This window comes from Limulus polyphemus, unplaced genomic scaffold, assembly GCF_000517525.1.
Source record: "Limulus polyphemus unplaced genomic scaffold, Limulus_polyphemus-2.1.2 Scaffold3085, whole genome shotgun sequence".
Classification (NCBI taxonomy): Eukaryota; Metazoa; Arthropoda; class Merostomata; order Xiphosura; family Limulidae; genus Limulus; species Limulus polyphemus.
Genome location: NW_013668695.1, coordinates 43,077 through 64,247, shown reverse-complemented (window position 1 = coordinate 64,247; position 21,171 = coordinate 43,077). Strand labels below are relative to the sequence as shown.

At 33.4% G+C, this 21,171-nt stretch overlaps 1 pseudogene; it reads left to right on the top strand.

Moving 5' to 3' along the window:
- Window positions 1-21,171, top strand: part of LOC111088077 — a 91,801-nt pseudogene that overhangs the window by 46,986 nt on the left and 23,644 nt on the right.

Below are 21,171 nucleotides of genomic sequence, written 5' to 3'. Positions count from 1 at the left end.
GATTAAATTTAGAAATGCATATTTTTGTGTGTTTTATCGCGAAGTTACACAATAGGCTATCTGTGCTCTGCCCACAACGGTTATCGAAGCCTGATTTTTAGCGTTATAAGACCAATGACTTACCGCTGAGCCATCGGTATGGCATATAATAAAAGATAATGAAAAGTAATTATGCATTAAATACTCTGATCTTTTAAGAAATATAACTTTAAATTAGAATTCCAAATTATATATCTAACCAAAGTTATTCTAAGAAAGTAGGTGGGAAGCTATGTATTCACACACTGTCAAATATAGGGGTGGGTGTGGTCAATTGTTAACGTAACCGGATTGTGAACCTAAAGGTTCGTGGTTTACTTCTCGTCGCCGAGAAAATGTACGCCGCACTTTAGGGCTGTGACTTCGCTACAAGAATAGTGGTCAAATACCAATATTCAGTCAGGCAAGAGTAACCCAAGGCTGAGTAGTTTTGATTGGCTGCTGCCTTTCCTCGAGTCTATTAGTTCAAAACTAGGGACAGTTATACAGTAGCTCAAAATTAAGTATGAAATCTTATAGCGTTAAAAACAGGGTTCGATACCCCTGGTTGGCACAGCACAAATAGCCTATTGTATAGCTTTGTGCTTAACAAGAAAAAAAAACAAGCTTTGTAGGAAAAAGCTTGAAAAAGCTTTTCAAACATTCGGTAGCGACAGAGTTACATTAGTTTATGATTAAATTTTAATGGTTCACATTTGTTTATAATAAATATTTTAACTAAATTAATACCAGTTTATCAAGAAACGCTTCCTTACACTATAATATGTTTTGAAAAACAACTTTATAAAAAGTTAAGCTTCAAAACATTAAAGTTGAAATGTTAAAACAACACGATTGGTTTATAATACTAGTTTTTATTATCCGAATTGAAAATGAAAATACAAATTAAGTTCCGTTGGAAACGTTTCTTCAGAACCAAATATGTCATGATATGAAATACCAAAGCTCTTAATTTATGAACTGTCGAATGTCATCTCTACTCTAATAACGACTTCGAAGATTAAATGTCACAAAAAAAGGAAAAAGAATTCATAAGCAGTGTAAGATGATAGGCATAAACACTATACTCACTTTAAAAAATATAACAGTCCCCAGTGTCTCAGCGGTAAATCTGAAGGTTTATAACGCTAATAATCTGATTCCAATACTCGTGATGGCAACAGCAAAGATAGCCAATTATGTAATTTGTTTATAACGCTAATAATATGATTTCAATACTCGTGAGGGCAACAGCAAAGATAGCCAATTATGTAGTTTTCTGTTTAACAACAAAGAAACATTCAAACAAAATGTAATAAACTCCAAAACAAAACGATTTTTATGAACACCAACACTACTGAACAATGATATTTTAAGGAACAACTAAAACAATGCATATTAGAACCAAAATGTAAAAAGGAAACAAGCTCGCATCCACTAACCAGAGACATACGCACAGAATTAGTATTTAAAGATTGATTTCTCTCGCTACATTGTTCTTACTTTACATTTGTACTGAAACTGTATAGAATAACTATTCTATATTCTTGACTTACTATATAGACCAGAAGATTATGTGTTTGTTTTTTACTTCTACGTTACCAAATCCATTATACAAAAAACAAACAAGCGAGCATACAATATCGATCTTTTCCCTTTTCAACATTATCTGTTCTTGGTTTAATGGGCAAACTAATATATGCTAGTAAAATATGAGGAACAAATCTATTCCAGCAAAGCAAAACAAAGGTACATATAAATATTGTTCTAGCGAGACAATGTTTGGGAAAGTATTATAATTAATTTACACAATACACTTTCTAATTTGCCTTTCTAAAGATATTTATGTTGGGTCTAACTGTTATATATAATGTATTTTCTCTTTTTTTTTTCAGGTCAGTTTCCCTTTATCACATATCTAGTGCTTAACACAAACTACAGCGACCCCAGACAATTAGTGTGTGAACTAGAAAACACTTCTCTACCACCTTCCTGTCAAGATCAACTACATCACATAGGTAAGTAACCTAATCATATATTATTAGTCACAGGAACATTTGATGAAAAATAACTCCATTTACACAGTTTTACTACTCTGATGATGACAAAAAATATCGGTTACTTGAATAATTCATTTTACCCCTTTATAATGGAAGTGAACACAAACATTGTTTTCTGAGGCTTTTCAAGTATGCAACTGTTGTTACTGAATCAGCTACAATACACATTTCGTTTTTGAGAGTCCCATTAGTTGAAATCAAATCCTTAACCAGTAAGTCATCTGGTACATACGAAGGCGTTTGCTGACCTTTTTACTGAATAATATGACCTTTGCTTTCCTCAAATGACATCGTAGCAGCTACTAAGCCTGATTGGAAGAAGTCAGTAAGCTAAGCTTCAAACTCTTCTGATGGTAAAGTTTTGTACCAATACTGTAGGCAATAAAAGCATTTACGCCAATGATATGCTGCTGTTATTGTGCGTTCGTTGATAACGGGAAAAAAATTCTCTATAGGTGAAAAAGGAATATAAATTTAAAACAAAAATTGGACAACGGCTTCTTGGAAGCACTACATTTGTACAGATTGTGTGAAATGACTTACATACACTTCCGGACTATATTAATCAGGCTTATAACTAGCTTGGTGTGCCAAGTATTTATCATGGTGGACTGTGGATCAGTGAGTTAATCTTTCGCGTTCTGTTACCATCAAAATTAAATATAAACTCGTGCTCTGCACCTTGGGGACGTGAGTACATTATAAGTGGGCTATTAAAATCCACTCTTTATTTAGACAAGAGTTGGCGGCGTGTGCTGTGGACTAACTGCCTTTCCTTTAGTCTATCAGTTCAAAATTAGGGACGGCTAGTGCAGATAGCTCTCGAATAGTTTTACTCAAACCAACCTGCTTTGCGCTTGACAACAAAGGCTAGGATTTGGTACGTGCGATGTCAACCGGGATCCTTGAAGTAATAAGTAAGTCCCACAGTTACATACTATTTTTGGCACTAGAGTTGTTTATCTTGCAGTTAAAGATGATAATAGACAACATACATTTGTTACTGTTTGAAATGTCTTTTTTTTTAAATCTGTTTTGAAGTTCTAAGCCTGTCTGCATTGTTTGTGGTAACACTTGTAAGTCACAAACTTGTGATGTGTCTTTATTTGACTATTGAATGTAATTTTAACATATTACAGTTTTAAGTGCCTCCATTAATTTCCTTTGCATTACGCTTTAAATGTTAGGGAACAAAAAAAAACAATACAAACTTTCCTTTGTTCTCTAGCTGACAGTCACCAACAATACAAACTTTCCTTTGTTCTCTAGCTGACAGTCACCAACAATACAAACTTTCCTTGGTTCTCTAGCTGACAGTCACCAACAATACAAACTTTCCTTTGTTCTCTAGCTGACAGTCACTACCAACAATACAAACTTTCCCTTATTCTCATCGCTATAGGACCAGCGTTGTAATACACATTGCAGACTCAGTTCAGTCTTACTAAGTTCATGTGAATTTTTATATTTGTTTGAAAGTTCGTACAAGTAAATAAAGTGTAATTAACACGTACTTACAAGTGTTATATTTTTAAATAATAGACTTGCTGGTTCTTTCTCTTTTCTACTTAGTGATGATGTATATGTACAGACATCAAGTTTAGAACTTCTCTGATAAGGGAGAGAATTTGAATATTTAATAAACTTGAAATTCGAAACCTCTATTTTTTATTAAATATAACTTATCAATTATGCATATATATATATATATATAATGGAGATAAACACGTAGGTTTCATTTACTCAGAATAATAGACAAGGATTGAATTTGTTATTAGATATTAAAATTCGAGGGTTGTCTGCTCATAACCGTTCTTAATACTGAGCTGATAGAGCAGAGGTAATCAACAGCATCTATTGCTAACTCTTAAGCTGCTATTGTCAGACAGAATAGTGAGAATTGACCGTCACTGTTCAACGAAATATTGGTGTAAAGGACACAAAATCGAATCCTCAGTACACGAACCGACACGCTAACCATTAGGCCGTACTCGGCCCTAATTAAAACATAAACTCTATTTACACGTGAACTTGCTAAAGTACTTTCAGTTTGTAACTACTGTTCATTAAAAAGTATATGTATTATTAACACTCATACTGTACCTTTTCGTTGTTGTTGTTTTTTGTTTCGTCAACATGTGAACATAAACTTTTCAGGATTATACTGAATTAAAACTCTTAACAAAACTATTTAAACACTATATATATATTTACAATAAAGTTTAAATCCACACTAAAGGAACAATACCAAATGTAAACGGAAACTAGTTTCGACATATCACAAGACCTCTTCAGTCCAACTGAAAACTTTGGACTGAAGAGGACATTTGAAATGTCGAAACTAGTTTCCGTTTAAATTTGGTATTGTTCCTCTAGTGTGGATTTAAACTTTTTGACAAATTACTGTACACGGTACTGTGTATTTTATCAATTGTTTGTTATATATACATATATGTTTCGTCAGGCGATTCTTCTTGTGCTTCAGTAGTTTATGAACTTCACGAAACTCATCTCGTGATAATATTTGTTAATTTACATCAAAGTTGATGTAACTGTTGACATATCTCATTTTTCTTAAATTGTTAGTTTGATTTATGGATTTAGGACTAGCCTAAATCTTCTTAGCTGTTCAAACCTCGTAACATATTATTGAGATTACGGACGAGGATTGTTTGTTTATTATTTAGCACAAAGCTATATAATGGATTATTTGTGCTGTCCCCACCACAAGTATCAAATCCCGATATTATGAGCCCTCAGATACACCACCGAGCTACGCGGCCGAAACATCCAACATTCTAGTCTTTATGGGTTGTAGTCCTCTGGCTTATCGAAATTTTATATTAGGTTGTTACACAGGATTGGCCTCATTAATATATAAGTTACTTGTTGATTCTGGTGTATATAGTCCCCTTACTTTTGATCAACATTTTCGCATTAAATCACGTGATATGTTTAAAATTGAATTATACTAATTCTGAAACCTCACTTGAAATACAGTAAATGTTGAGGAGAATGCCATATACGAAACAGTTATATAAAAACAAGGTTTTCGTACACAATATAGATATTTCCATTCTTTGTGAAATATCTTTAAACATTTTGTGACAAAAAACACTCTCTAGTATAAATAACGAGCAAAATGTATTTCATAACAACCATCTCCAGGAATCTGTTTATAAAAGCTCTAGTCACTCAAAAGAAGAGTTTTCAAACACTCAAGATCATATTATGACCAGAATTTGTATACTTTATTTCCCGCCAAGAATTTCGCGTTGGATATAAAGAACATTTTCATGACCTTGCACCCGTTTAGTTTCTTGTTAGCTACTACTTGTACACATTTATTAGTACAGTTAGTCTCCTGACTTCAGTAACAATAGTAACATGTCAGCCCATACGGTCTCTCTTTTTTTTTAATGATAGGAGCATCTAACACAGGTTGCGCATTAGAAAAGCGCAAGGAAAATCACAAGAACGAGAGTTCCTGTATTTATTCTGTGTGACATGACCACGCCCCCATCCAAGTAGGATTTTCCGGCATAGGTGAAATTCACAGGCTACGAGAATCGTAACATCCAGGAAACGTGAATATATATGTATTCTGTCATAGAATGAACAATGATTTTTTCTTTCTGTCTTCATCTACTTACATAAGAACCTGCCAGTTTTGTACCTATCTATAGATGACAGGAAGCTCTAAAAGTCTATCGATCGCTCCACAGACTGCTAATAGAAGTATTAAATACCCTCTCTCCCGGTGGGTCAGCAGTAAGTTTCGAGTTTAGAGTGTTAAATCCGGGGTTCGATTCTCCTCGATGTAGCGAGACAATTGTATGCCTTAGTGTTTGTTTTTGTGCTTAAGTACAAACATATAAACAATACTTGTGGATGGACTACGGTCTAACAAAATGAAAATTTTTACCACGAGCATCGCAAACAACACGTGGACTAGAAAATTCAAAAATAAAGAACCATAATTTTTTGTTGTTGTTTTGCAATATGTGGAACACGACCTGAACTGTTTACAGCTGTGAATTATAAACCTAGCATTAAATTAACGTTTAGAAAAACACTGTAAAGTGCATTAGTATGAGTATTTAACCGTGAAGCTGGAAACTAAGTACGAAGCTTATTTAATGATTGATAAAACTTTTGTCTTCGGATCTAATGTATTAAGTAAAAATTAATTATACACTGAATTTGTAAACGAGATTAAATGTGATGTTTTGGATCTGAAATATCAATATAGATGTTTCGTTTACACTCGTGCGATTATTTTTTGTTCATAATTGTATCTTAACTAGATACTTTTTTTTAAGTAACCTTATAAAGTAAAACATTTGGACCTGTAAGTGCGTTATAAGAGTACCTGTCAAACCCCACTGTTGTGTTAGACAAGAGTAGCCCATAATCTGGCGATAGGTGATTTAACTATAAGTCTATAACTACTTTTTACAATGGTGATCTGTAAATAATATGTAAACATATCTTATCACCTGAATTTATGAACAATATTATATCTGAAGGACCTATCCTCATCAGTGTTTACGAAAATTAGCAAAGTCTACTTAAAGAAACGAATGATAGCATTTATGTGCTGAAAAATTCTTTAGATACTCAGAAGGTTTTTAAATAAACTTCAATTATATTTAGTTTTAATTATTTTAAATTGCCTGAACATTTGAATTATTTTAATATTGGTAACTTGAAAGTCAGTAAAATGAATAACAACAAAAGAAATAGCATTTGTCTAATTTAAAAATGTCTCATTATATCGACTAATATTGTCTTTTGGCTCTCTCAGGTGAATAATGTTACTTTAACTGACTACTTGAATAGGCTCAGAACGACAAATAAGATTGAAAAGTTCGTGGCATTATAAACGCTGAAAGAAACGCACCCACCAATGGTGCATGGTTCCTTATCTAAACTGGGGGTATTGTCACGATTATTGTTGTAATTGCTAAAGATATCGACAGTTAATCTCCTGATTCGTATCTATCGTTTGACTGGCTTATAAGATGGACCTTAAAGCGTTTGCCGTCTGCACGAGCAAGTAAAGGTTCCATAACTAAACTTTAAAAGTATCTGCCCCCCCCCCAAAAAAAAGTATTCTCGTTATTTCCTCCTTCTATATCAGGAGTCCTCTTTGGATAGGTAAAACCACCTGTCAACTACCGAAAATAAAACAATACCCTAACTAAAAACTATACTTTTTTTTTAAATAAAGCTTAGTGAAATCGTCCTGTGACTTGGAATCCTCATCTTCTAAAAGATCAGAATGCTTGTTATGGTGAAAGTACTCATGTGAAGTTATATGTTATATAACTTCAAATTTCTCAGTCAAAAACTATAACGAGTTCTTAGTTTCTGTTCACCAATTAAATTAGAAATATCATCACGATGGCTTAGCTCACTAGCTAAAACGGAGGTGGAATCATTGTTCACAAACGAAAATTCAGCTGTTATTAGGTGCTTTGCTCACAAACGAAAATGCAGGTGTTATTAGGTGTTTGGTTCTCTAAATAGCATAGAAACGTCATCAAGTTGCTTAGTTCATGAACGACAATGGTTCACTATTGAATGGAAGTGTTTCTTGGTGCTAATGTGAAGGTGTCATCAAAAAGCTTATTTCACTAACGAAAATACAGGTGTTAATAAGGTGCTTGGCTCACTAACTAAAATGGAACTACGCGGATAATGTGATGTTCAAGGGCTAAAAGGCCATATGATAGCCTTTTGAAATACGCAAGCCTATCTTAATATATATAGAGCCTGATCTAGCTTTGATTTACCATTGAGATATACCGGTTTCGGGGAATTCCACTGTTCATCAACAACCATAAGGAAAGGTCCAATCGATCGAAACAAGACTGGGTTTTTGTAGTAAAGAACTGTATATTACATGCATTAAGGTTACTTTTGTATTCTATGGTGAGTAAACGACATTAATAAAATAATAACCAAATCTGTCTTATTATAAGTTTGAATGAGGTTTTTGTAAACGTGTCTGCAGCAGTGTTGGACACATGACTTAAAAAAATTCTAATTACCCTGTATACGTTTTCTTCTAGTGTTTATTTTACATTATTTAAATATATTGCTTACAAGTTCAGACGTTCTTCTAGTAAGTATTTTTAATACATTATTGTAGTTTTCTCTAAATTGTATTCTCTGAAATGTTAGAATGAATTATATACATAAATAAGATTTCTGTTCATTTTCTAAAAATAAAAATTTCAAGCATATAAACATTTGAAAAATGTCTAACTTAGCAATACGAAACTATATTATTATACAAATAGGTAGCGTAGTTACTACGTCATGATAAAGGGCCTAAGATATATAGATTTTCATTGAGTATGAGAATACATGCTAACATTTCATGCTTACATACATGATGCTTAATGTAAACCAGAGGATTACTTGATGTAGTTTTTTCCTTCAAACAAATGATCTTTTGTCTCGTATAATTTACCTGATTAAAAATCTTTATGCACAATTTTAATGTTCAACCTAACAGCACAAAAACTGTTCATAATGTTTTCATATATATGTATATAAGTCTAGTTAGATTACTAATTAATATTGATAACTTTCTCTGACTTGACATTGTAAATAAACACTTTACATAATGTTTTCATATATATGTATATAAGTCTAGTTAGATTACTAATTAATATTGATAACTTTCTCTGACTGGACATTGTAAATAAACACTTTATTTTTAATAATTTTACAGCTTGGGTAATAATTCAAAATTAAATAATTATTATATTTATTCCTATTATGGTTCAGAACATTATCTGGTGTTTACCTTTTCAAATCTTATACTAGACAAGACTTGGCACATGAGAAGAACATTCTCTGGTAATTAAATATGTGTTGCCTCTGTTATTATATGTAGTAGTGATTAATAAGGACATTAGAATTAGCGATGATGGTTAATTACATTGGTGGTTAGGAAAGCACTGATGACAATGGCTGATGGTTTGTACATGGCTTCTAACTGTAGATACTAGTAGCTACGTCAATCAACCATACAAATTTACCACAGCATGTAATAAATAAAACTATAATAGAACTAATTGCTGAATCAACGAAGGTTATTGCAAAATGATAGTATTTGGGATTTTGTCATGAAAATATGCATATACGCTTAAATCTTACCCGCTGCGATGTATAATATAATAACTGGTTGTATGGTTGCAGAGACTGGAACTAGACAACATTTATTACTAGCATATAGTGTTTAATTATTTGTTGTCGCACTATTTCATAAACACTGTGAGTGAAAAGTTTTTTTTTTCACAATGGGAATTCTTTCATTGACATTAAAAATTACTAACATTTCTTGCATTTTTATGGTTTCATTGTAATGGATGGAACAATACATACTTTACAACTAATAACAATATTATTGCTTAAAAGACTTTTGTTCACGACATGGAATGTGATTCATCTTGGAAGGTTTGGAGACTACATTTTGATCTGCAAGAGTAGTTCTAACATCACAGCTTGTACCTTTATGGAAATTCAAAGTTAATTTGTAATTCGCCTTTAAAACGTCTACAGTGAATAATAATCTGCATATAAAACGCCTGCAATGAATTATAATTCGCATATAAAACGTCTACAATGAATAATTAGGAAAGGAAACCAACCAGATGGAGCAATATACGTACCTGTGTTTTGCATTAAAAATTGGTTTCTCATTAAAATATCACGAATATATTGACGGCTTTCATAGAATAGGTTAGGTTAAATATAGTTTTTCAAAAGAGTTTTGCCCCCCAGTGGCACAGCGGTATGTCTGCGGACTTACAACGCTAAAAACCGGGTTTCGATACTCGTGATGGGCAAAGCACAGATAGCCCATTATGTAGCTGTGTGCTTAACTACAAACAAACAACCATCATCCAAGTTAAATAAAGATGTCCTCCTAATAATAAGTCTCCTACTTAGAGTATATAGAAATGGTTCGAATAATCAAAATACTATACTTAAAATTTCCCTATGTCATGTATTTCATTTAACTGTTATTGGCGGAAAACAAAGCTAATACGCTACTCAGGAACACAAGATACACACCAACTGTTGTTTCGTAATGAATATCGTAGAAGATTCACTTGTTGATTTTTTGTTTTGGTCAGTAGTAGTTAAAGTTAAGTAACTTCCTGTTTTACAAGTAGATAAATGATAAGAGAAGAACTGACTATAAGTTAAATAGACTATTTAAAACTTATACTAGCTCTTCAGAGAGCTATAATTTTGTAGCGATTCAGATAGAGAAAGTTTAATCTGCACGTCCTCTAAGATAAATTGTTAAAAATGATGTCTGTATGCTTGTTTGATGGATTGATAAATCAAGAAAAGGCTTAAGCAATGTGTGTTTGTTTTTATAGCAAAGCCACATCGGGTTACCTTCTGTGCCCACGAAGGAGAATCGAACCCCTGATTTTAGCATTGTAACTCCGTTAGTCTTACCGCTGTTCCACTGGGGTACCTCAAGTAATAAGAAAAGCTGTTATATCTATAATCTTCAAGCGATTAATACAGTTTAAATTATTTTAGTTTCGATAGGGGGAGACAATCTGCGGGTCGCGAGTTCGAATCCCGTCACGGAATATGCTCGTCCTTTCAACCGTGGGGCGTTATAATGTGACGGTCAATCTCACTTTTCGTTGGTAAAGAGCAGCCCAAGAGTTGGCGGTTGGTGGTGTTAACTAGCTGCCTTCCGTGTAGTCTATCACTTCGAAATTAATTCTGATAAAACGTTAGCACACAGGATTACATACAAAAGGTGCAATTTATTACTTCGAAATTTAGAACGGCTATCGCAAATAGCACTCGGGTAGCTTTGCGTGAAATTCGAAAACAAACAAACGAAGCTGATTTTCTTACTCTCAATTCTTTAAGTTGAAGACAAATCACAGTCTAAATATTTGTGTTTAGTTAACATTTCATTAGATAGATGTCTCAATACAAAGTAGAGAATGACACACGTATATTACAAGTAGGAAAATTGATTATTCACATTCCTGTCTATATGAAAGCAGAACGGGAACGCAAGAGTTGATTTTAATTAAGAATTTAATTTGAACAAATTACAGTTCCATCACCGTGGTTGACGTACTTATACATCTCATAATTCCTCAGTGAATAGGTTTGACAGCATCCTTCCATTTCATGCTCGTAATAGTCATTAAGAAATCGAATATTCATTTTGAAACAACCACAGCTAGCTAATGGGGGGAAAGAAAGAAAATAGGGATGGCATTCAGCTTTAGGATAAGCTGGTGACAACAAGTGCTAAAATTAGACGTTAAATACACGGGAAAAAACCTTAAGTTCATGCACACGTGAACTTGTTTTTTTGTTGTTTTTTATAGTATTTTACTAGCTGATTCATGTGTATAATAATAGTCTTGAAACTGCAAACTATAAGAAGGAATCTAATGCAGAATTGGATATTTAGTGATTTACAGTACTTATCAAACTGCAAATAACAGATTAATGCAGAAAATCTTTCTTGGTTAATTGGGCGGATAAAATTCTAAGTTATAAAAGAGAACATAATCTCGAAAGTTCGGGAACATATTAGAAAAGCAGGTAGAATCATTTAGAAGTATGTGGATGGATTCATTAAAAAACTAATATAACTATCAATACCTGCTTTCTTCTCACATAACAAAAATGTTTCAGTAGCATCTTTATTAATTAGACAATGGATCTTTCGAACAGCGAGTTTGAATGTGTTCCCTGAAATACAAAGATAATATTTATATGCTAGCCACTACCAGCAAAACACTTGCGATAGTTTTCATGCCCTTCTCTAGAATTTTCCTTATTCTATCGTTTTCATACACGGCATTTAAGCTACGCTTTCTTGCAGGCATTATGTATTAGATTGATAAGTCTTGGTCTATTTGAGAAAAACAAATCAAAAACCGCAGTCACACAAATTCACGTACACGTAACTTTATTTAATAAAACTATAGTACGTAACTTTATTCTATAAACCTACAGTAAACTAAACAATAAAGTAATGGTATCTATAAAAGTGTAAAGAGTATGAAACAATTATGAGCGTTCATTGTATGCCACAGTTTTATGAGTCAAAACAAAGAAAGTCATAAAAACGAAGAATAAAACCCGTATTAAAGAAAAAAGTAGCTAAAAGGTGTTTATGACAGTCTATGAAACGAACCGAAACTAAATTATTGTGAATTAAAGTAAATGTAAAGTTGTAATGAAAGCAAACTTAGCTGAATATGCAGAAACATCTGAATGTGTGTTCACAAAATGATAAGCATATGGTTTTGAATAAACTGCGCATGCGTGTTTTAGACCTAAATAAGTCGAGAAAGCTCGTAGTCATTGTATTTAGTGTAATGTTAATTTTTTAGGAGATTACACGCGGGTTAAATGCTGTTTGTGTGAAATACTTTGCAAATAAAAAAAAAAATGTTAAAATCGAAGCCAGTCGTCAAGTGATGAGAACGACATTGTGCCACCGTGTAGCATACTCTTTGCGTTAAAAATTTTGACTAAACAAAAAAGAGGTAAGGTAATTCTGAAGGGAAAAGCCAATATGCAATCCGGACTCCTCGGACAAAGGCCTTTCTAACGATATGGGATTTGTAGCGTTTCATCGAGACATTTGTGAAAAAGGTTCCGAACAGATGTTCCGCATTGTCTATGTAGACATACGGGAATATTCTTAAAATATCAGACTTTGATATTACGTTTTTTTCATTTTTAAAACAACATTAGAATTACTGTAAGGTTATGGTATTATGCATTTTTACTTTTGAAACATCATCAGAAACGTTTAAGAGACATTGTGGCATTTTTACCCTTAAAGCTACATATAAACTTCAAAAACAAGCATCATGAAAACGTTTAAGGCATTATGATGTACTTACCCTTAAAACAGCATACAAAACGTTTAAAAGCATTGTGGTATTTTTAACTTTTTTTTTCGAGCCTGGCGTGGGCTGGTGATTAGGGTACTCGACTCGCAATCTATAGGTCACAGGTTCTAATCTTATCTTAAATATGCTCACCCTTTCAGCCGAGGGAAGAGGTGTTTTAATGTGAAGGTCAATCCCACCATTCCTTGATAAAGAGTAGTTGGCGGTGGATGGTGTTGACTAGCTGCATTTCCTCTAGTCTACCACTGCTAAGTCAGAGGCCGCTAACGCAAATAGCTAGCGAGTAGCTTTTCGCGAAATCCAAAACATAAAAAAATAAATTAATTAACCATTTTATGTATTTTTATTTTTAATTTATTGTTGTTGTTTTTGTACAAAGCCACACAATTAGTTATCAGCACTATTTCTACAGCAGTGAATCGAACCAGGATTTTAGCGTTGTAAGCTCATAAGATTACAGCTTACCCCCTGGAGACTTTTGCTTTTAAAATAATTTGAAAGCTTTTAAATCACTTTTAAATTTTCACCTTTAAAGCAGCATACAAACCTCTAAAGTATTATGGTATCTTTAAATTTACAGTGGTGTTTCATCTCTTTGAAGTACATATATTACCACCTGTACAACAAAAGTTTTACCTTATTTTTGCACTTACCATGAAACCACCATATAAAATGGTATTCATATAAAACAAATATTTAAACACTTTTTATTTCTCCATGTTTTGTAATGTTGCTCTATGCTTTAGATTATTTTTATATCGTCAGTTTTTGACAATTATGGATTAAACTGACCAGAAATCTAAATCTGCTTAAAGTGGTTAACATTTTAATTTATAAAGAAGTGATTTGCGCTAAATTGTTTATTTACATGAATGTTTTGCTTTACAGTTAAACTGTATTAGGGATATTTTTGTCATTCCATTACTGACAAACAATTTCACAATTATTAGAATTTTTTATGAATACTTTCCACTAATATCGAATATTGGTTGCATTTTAAAAGTTATGAAACATCTTGTTACAGCATATGAAGTGTTGATGCCATAAAATGCCCTGCACAGAAAACATTTTCGTAAATATCGATTTTATAAATTCAAAAGCTATAGGTCGAATCATTGTTTTTTTTTTATTGTCAAGCACAAAGCCACACACTGGTATATCGCTCTGTCTATCACGGGTATTGAAACCCGATTTTTAAAGTTATAAGCTCTCAGACTTATTGCTGATCCACTGGAGGGGCTAAATAAAATTGAGATTCTTTTCGCAAGAGATCTGAACACTTGTTATATAACAGATTTCTGACGTTAATTACGTCTATTGAATTTAAAAGCCTGAGGATATTCATTGCATTTGAAAATTAGCAAATTTCAGGCTTAATCAGGGGCCATCGTTCATTTACAAATAATCTTATGTCTTTTAAAGTGTTTTGACGTTACAAATAGCTGCAGTTACTTAAGGAACAATTAATTGGTCATCATATGCAAGTAAAATTTAAAAAATGCTAATTTTTTACGCAAAGTTTGGAAAATTATTATGTAAATAAACGATATTAAGTTTACACAGCCTTTCTGTAAAATAAGGTAAAATGTGTAGTTAATATTTTCTAAAAATAATATGGACGTCGAAAGCGTTATCAAAAAACAAAAGAAGGGGGGGGGGGAGGTAGAGAAACCATGAGTCAGGTCGAATCGTGATGAAATTTGTATTTCCTTAAATTACCCGTATGACGAACTGTTTATTTCCTGAGATAAAAATCAATGGAAGCGTTTATATAGCACAACAGTCACTCCTTATCCGTTCCCAAGTGAATATTTTATTTAAGGTCTGTATTAGTAGAAACTAAGTTGTCCAGAGAACTATAACACTCGGATAAGAAACGATAAGAGGTCAAAGAACACTGGGTTTACTAACTGCGTCAGATCAAAGTTGAAAACATAATTTCTTAGCTCATCAACGTTCTATTTTCTGCTCTTCTTCGAAACATCATTACGCTGGTCATTCAATTCATAATGAAAATCCTGTATATAAATATTGCAATAATGACTATGCTCTACAACAAGTGCCAGTAATTAAAGGCATCTTATGAAGGTTCACTGTGGCAAGTCCTTGTCTGGGTCAACTGTTCAGATACAGTTTGGTTTAGGTCCGACAAAAACAATAAGAACTTATTAAAACGTACATACTAGCATAGAAAGAGTGAATGTTTCAAAGAATATGCAACAACAATAAAATTATTTACGGTATACAATACATGGAACAAAGCCATCAAGTGTTTGTTTGTTTGTTTTTGAATTTCGCGCAAAGCTACACGAAAGCTATCTGCGCTAGTCGTCCCTAATTTAGCAGTGATAGACTAGATGGAAGGCAGCTAGTCATTACCACCCACCGCCAACTCTTGGGCTACTCTTTTACCAACGAATAGTGGGATTGACCGTCACGTTATAACGCCTCCATGGCTGAAAGGGCGAATATGTTTGGCGGGACAGGTATTCGAACCCGCGACCCTCAGATTGCGAGTTGAGCGCCCTAACCACCTGACCATGCCGGGCCACCATCAAGAGTATAATAAAATCAATAGACTGCCATGTGTTCACTTCTAACACTTGATTTAGCAAACTTACTTCTGGTATTTTAGATGTTCTACAGGAGGTATATTGATGACACATAGGTTTACTCAATAAATGACTACTTGCCATAATAGTATTAGATTCACAGTGCGGGAACAGAATGAATACAAATTAGCTTTTTCGGATACGTATATTACTAACCAGAATGGCAGATTTAGCTATAGCCAATATCATAAGCCATCCTTTACTGGACTACATGTACATATGGATAGCTTTATACCGATACAACTGTTATATGTACCAACTGTTGTATGTATTAACCCAGACGAAGCTGCAAAGGTGAAAGTCTGGTTAAAGTAAAAAGTTCTTTCATAATTAGCTGGAGTATGAAATTCGTTTCTTTTCTAACCTTTTTAGCAAAATTAGACCAATACAGTTGAACATTAATCTGATAAAAGTCTTAGTGAATCAGGCATGTAGATGATCGGGTACTTTTGAATTGTTCCATCGCGAATTACAGAGAATCAGTGTAGTTGTCAAGTTAAATGCACACCCTACTAAATTAATAAGCAAAGTAATTTACAGTTTGTTTATTTTTTAGCCAAGTGAACAACTCCGGGACTAAGGAAATTGATTAGTCCAAAACATCACTAACTATTGTTTTGCTATACGTTGGAATGTGCTGTTTTATGATCAGAAAAAAGGCTTTAAAAATTATTGTCCTCAGTTTGAGTTAAGAACAATACTTAAAACTCAGTTGAGATAAAAGAACTTGTTCTATATTAAAGGGTTCGGTATATGTCCCTGTATTTTGAACTGATTATCAGTGTTTAGTTAGATATTATCATCAGCAGAAGGTTATAATGTAAATCAGTTTGAAATATGGTGTATAATTACTATCAGAAACATAACTTGCATCATCTTTCTTCACCTGAACTGCTTTAGGTTCGAAAATGGGAATGTATTGGCTTGTAATACAGCATCACGTTTTTAACCACGCTCCACTCTGACGACGAGCTTTTTAATAAGTGTGTTTGTACTTTTCTATGTTACTTATTCCATATACGTAATTAAAGGTCTGAGTTAAATAGGATTTAGTAAATACTTTTAATTTATTTCCTATGTAGCCTGAATATTTTAATCTTTAGGGAGTCTTAAAAATCAGATTTTATTATTTTTGCCTTGAGTATTCTGAATAATCTAAAACTTATAACATCCGATTAAGAAACTTTCAGTTAAATCAGGAATTTCAGATACATAAATTAGGCAGCTCTTAAAATATACTATTAACTAACATAACATTCCTATAAAAAGTTGATGGTTAATCTTTAATTCTTAGAAGGAGTGAAACACGTAAAATCAGTGAGTAGCTAAATCATTTTGAGAGATTTAGTAATATCTTATTTATCAAAATAATAATAAAATACATAAAAGTAAAAAATCGCCAAACAATCGAACGTTTTCGTCATTTCAAATATTGCATATATCCGTATAAAGAGCTCTAACAAAACCTAGAAATGACGCATCAAATCAGCACTATAACATATGTGTTAAGTATTTCGTAAATAGTTTTCAAAATGAATTAATATATATATATATATATATATATAACCTTTATAGAAGGGATACAGTTAGAATTACGAATATGTTTAGATGACATCTGCAATCGTAATGAAAAGTCTGTAACAAGCGACGATTAGTAACAGGTAAGCCTAGATTACAGTTAATATGCTGTACAAATGACCTGAGAGGTCACCTCAAGTAAATCATAATTAAAGAGATGTTTTAATACACCAAATATGAGATTTAGTTTAATTAACTTAAACATAAAAATGACATATAGGATATGGCTAACTGATAGAAGCTGCTCTTACAGAATGTCACAGTGTAGTTTTTCTCATTTAAAGAAGTATGCCACGTCTTACAAATGATAGCAAAGCGTCACGAATTAGGTTATTTATCTCCAAAAAAATCATAATGGCCGATTGACTTCAGTTCTGATTAGGTCTATAGCGTATTTTAACCGTCTGTTATTGTGTTGTTTTATTTTCCCCGAAGATCGCTCATTAAAGAACACTATAATTAAGCTTTTATTAACCTACAAGCTGTACATTGAAAATTACAAAGTATACCTACATTTTCTAAGTACGTTCAAGGATCGTTAATTGATCAGTGCATTTGAAAGTAATTATTGCATCGTTAGTCTTATACGAAAAAGTCTTATCTAACAAGTCAGCATATGTATGTATATATATGTGTGTGTGTGTGTAATTCTATGATGCTCTTCAATAAAAAAGCCGGTTGCAGTGATTGAAAATGTACAAACTGAGAACTTTAATGGATCTCTGTCTTTCGCAGATCAATTTACATAACTCTTTAATGATGGATATACAATCATATAAGCTCAAAGTTATATTAATTAAATCTGTACTTAATTTCTTTACAAAATATGCAAATGAGTTTAACAGGGATATTTATCTAGCTTTAGTAATCTTTCTTTAATTATTTTTACTTGTCATGTTACTGATTATGTAGTTTAGGTGTATTATATCTTCACAATCATATGATTACAAAGACAATTTGTTAATCTTTACTAACTTAGTTACATGTTTAACTGCTCATGTAAATGAGTTATTAAAGCAAAGTAATTAAACAACATTAGTTAAGCACTAATGTATTCACTGATTTACATATATAGAACCCTAAATTATTAATCAGTTGAAATTCCGTTAGAGATCTACATTAATCTATATAATTATTATATCAAGATTCATCGAGTTTGACAGACAGACAGACAGATTGAAATACCATAGCCACACCGACTTCATTGATTACTCTTATGGTATAGCATGAAAGGCACAGAAATGGCATTCATAGCAATGTTTGTGATGTAATGCATTTTTGTAATTTCGATTGTGTTTTTCATCTGCTCCACAAGGTGCATTGATATACGTATATATATTATAAGTAGGGGTGCATGGGTAGTAAAATTTGACCGAATACCGGGTCCGGGTTCCCGGTCACTTAACTTCGGACGGAGCCGGGTGTCAAACGAGACTGGGTTCTCCCCTCGCCCCCCCCCAAAAAAACCCACTATACAAAGAAATTTAGAAACAAAAACGAAATTGACGTTTACATTGAAAGTTGAAAGTAAAACTTGAATGTTCTGTTGGTGATTATTCGGTTAAATGTACCTAACCCCAGCTTCTCAAACCCAAACCCCTATTGTCCTCAAAACCCTCACCTTCCCTAGAAATCCATTTCTCAAGCCATGCCTGTTATTGACCCCTGTTGTTCTCTGACTTTCAGCGGGCGGTCAGTCTTTCTTGCTCGGAACACGTTTTTATTAACTAAACCAGTTATTGACTGTAACTTTCAGTACCCGGTTAGTTGCCACAAAGATTAGGGCTTAGCTGCCTAACTTCGACACTCGGTCGGAGCCGAGTATTACCGGGTAACCCAATAACTGGACGGGGCCGAATATTTGGCCCATGCATCCCTAGTTTAAAGTAATTATTTTAAAGGCGACAATTATGACAAATTTTGTTATGTATTTCAGTAAGAGTCGCACGTTGTGTGTGTAATTCAATTGTTGTAAATTGACGTCACATTGCTGGAGCCTTCTGTATTTTTCTCGTTGATTATTGTTACATCAGAGGTCTCGTAGTTTGTAGAAAGTTCTAGGCCTCAGTTTCACAATTTATATACATAGGCGACCAAGTGAGCAGAAGTTAAGTCAGAATATATTAAGTTAGCGAAAGTGAAGTTAGATTGTGTGATTGTTAGTTTAGCCGTAATGGGCAATATTTTAAAGTGAGTTTCGTAGTTTAACAGAGATAAGAAGAAGAATCTATCTTGTCAAAAGGTGTTCTAAAGTAACTGAACCCGTCTGTGTGGGCTTTAACGAAAAGGAGACAATTATTTAAAGTTTTGGATACAACTGTGGTAACGTAAGTAAGTTTATCGCAGATTGTACAGTAAAAAACAGAGTAGAGAAAAATAATTCGTCTTGTCAATTGGATTCTAAAGTAAATGAATCAGCCTGTGTGGACTTTTGGCAAGAAAAGATAATATTTAGAGTTTTAGATAAAACTGTGATATCCTATAGTGTAAAGAATTTTGTACATACATTTGACATGCCCTTGAATATATTATTTTAAAACAAGTGGATTGTGTGCTGTCCGTTTATTGTTGATATTTATCGCCAACAAGTCACAGACACCTACTGTAAAATTCCTCGTTCTGTATATACAACATCAGTTAAAAGTGATATGGCCCCCTAGTGGCACAGCAGTATGTCTGCAGACTTACAACGCTAGAATCCGGGTTTCGATACCCGTGGTGGGCAGAGCACAGATAGCCCATTGTGTAGCTTTGTGCTTAACCCTAAACAAACAATCAAACAAATGATAAGCTACGGCAAAATATTCCGATTACTGAAGTCTTGTTTGTTGTTAAGCGCAAAGCCACACAATGGGCTGCTTAATGTTATAAGCCCCTATAATTACTGTTGAGCCACCGAAAGGAAACTCAAATTCAACGCACACAAATAAAATAACTTATTATTTATTGAAAGGAAACTATATTTATTATATATGTTGTAAGCTATATTTTCAATGCATTACTTTAGACATTAGCTAGGGGGCGCATGATCCAGATGAGTAAATTAGTTGTAAATACGGGAACCTGTGGTTGAGAAGTTCGTGAATTATCAGATCAGTATTAGTTATAGCAATAGCTTATAATCAGTAACTCGATCTATTAGCCGTGAACAAGTAAGTTTATTTTTACGTTAGTCAAAGCACCGTTATCAAGTAGATTTATATTGAAAATGAAAACATTATTTGTGAACTTAGGCCTACAACTGTATGTATATGACTAAATATAACATGTAAGCGATAGTATTGATAGTTTGTAGCAAACGTTAAGGAATAAATTAATTTGTTATCGTTATATGGTATATATAAGATGGTCACGGCGTGACGTAACAAGGTGTGTAGGTAGTGAGTAATTGATCTGCAGTCAGAGAGTATTGTTGAAGTTCGTTATAGCGTTTGTTTTAGCGCGAATGTTGAAATCAAGTGTATCGTAAAGTTATATTCAGAAAGAATAAACCAGTTTTATTAAGTAAGGACTTGTGTCGCTAAAGTTTCGTCGGAACGAAGACACGGAAAGTTAATTAACAAACGGAGACGTAACAGTATTCTTGAACGAACCCGCCAAATGAGAGAAGTGATAGCACGTGTTACAATAATATAAATTAATCTTCACCAAGAATATTGTTAGCAAAAATCACGATCCCGAACCGGATCGAGTGAACGGTGACGACATTTAAAAAGGGGGGTGTGACTCTTGGTCACCGATAAATATGTAAATTTTTGTATGTTTTTAGTCACGGCATAGCGGCTCGTTAGAAAGGCTCACAGATTAATTTACTCTAGTCCTACCTAGGCCAGGTGGTTAGGACGCTCGACTCGCAATCTGCGGGTTCGCATCCCCGTCCCACCAAACATGCTCGCCCTTTCAGCCGTGGGGGCGTTATAATGTGACGGTCAATCCTACTATTCGTTGGTAAAAGAGTAGCCC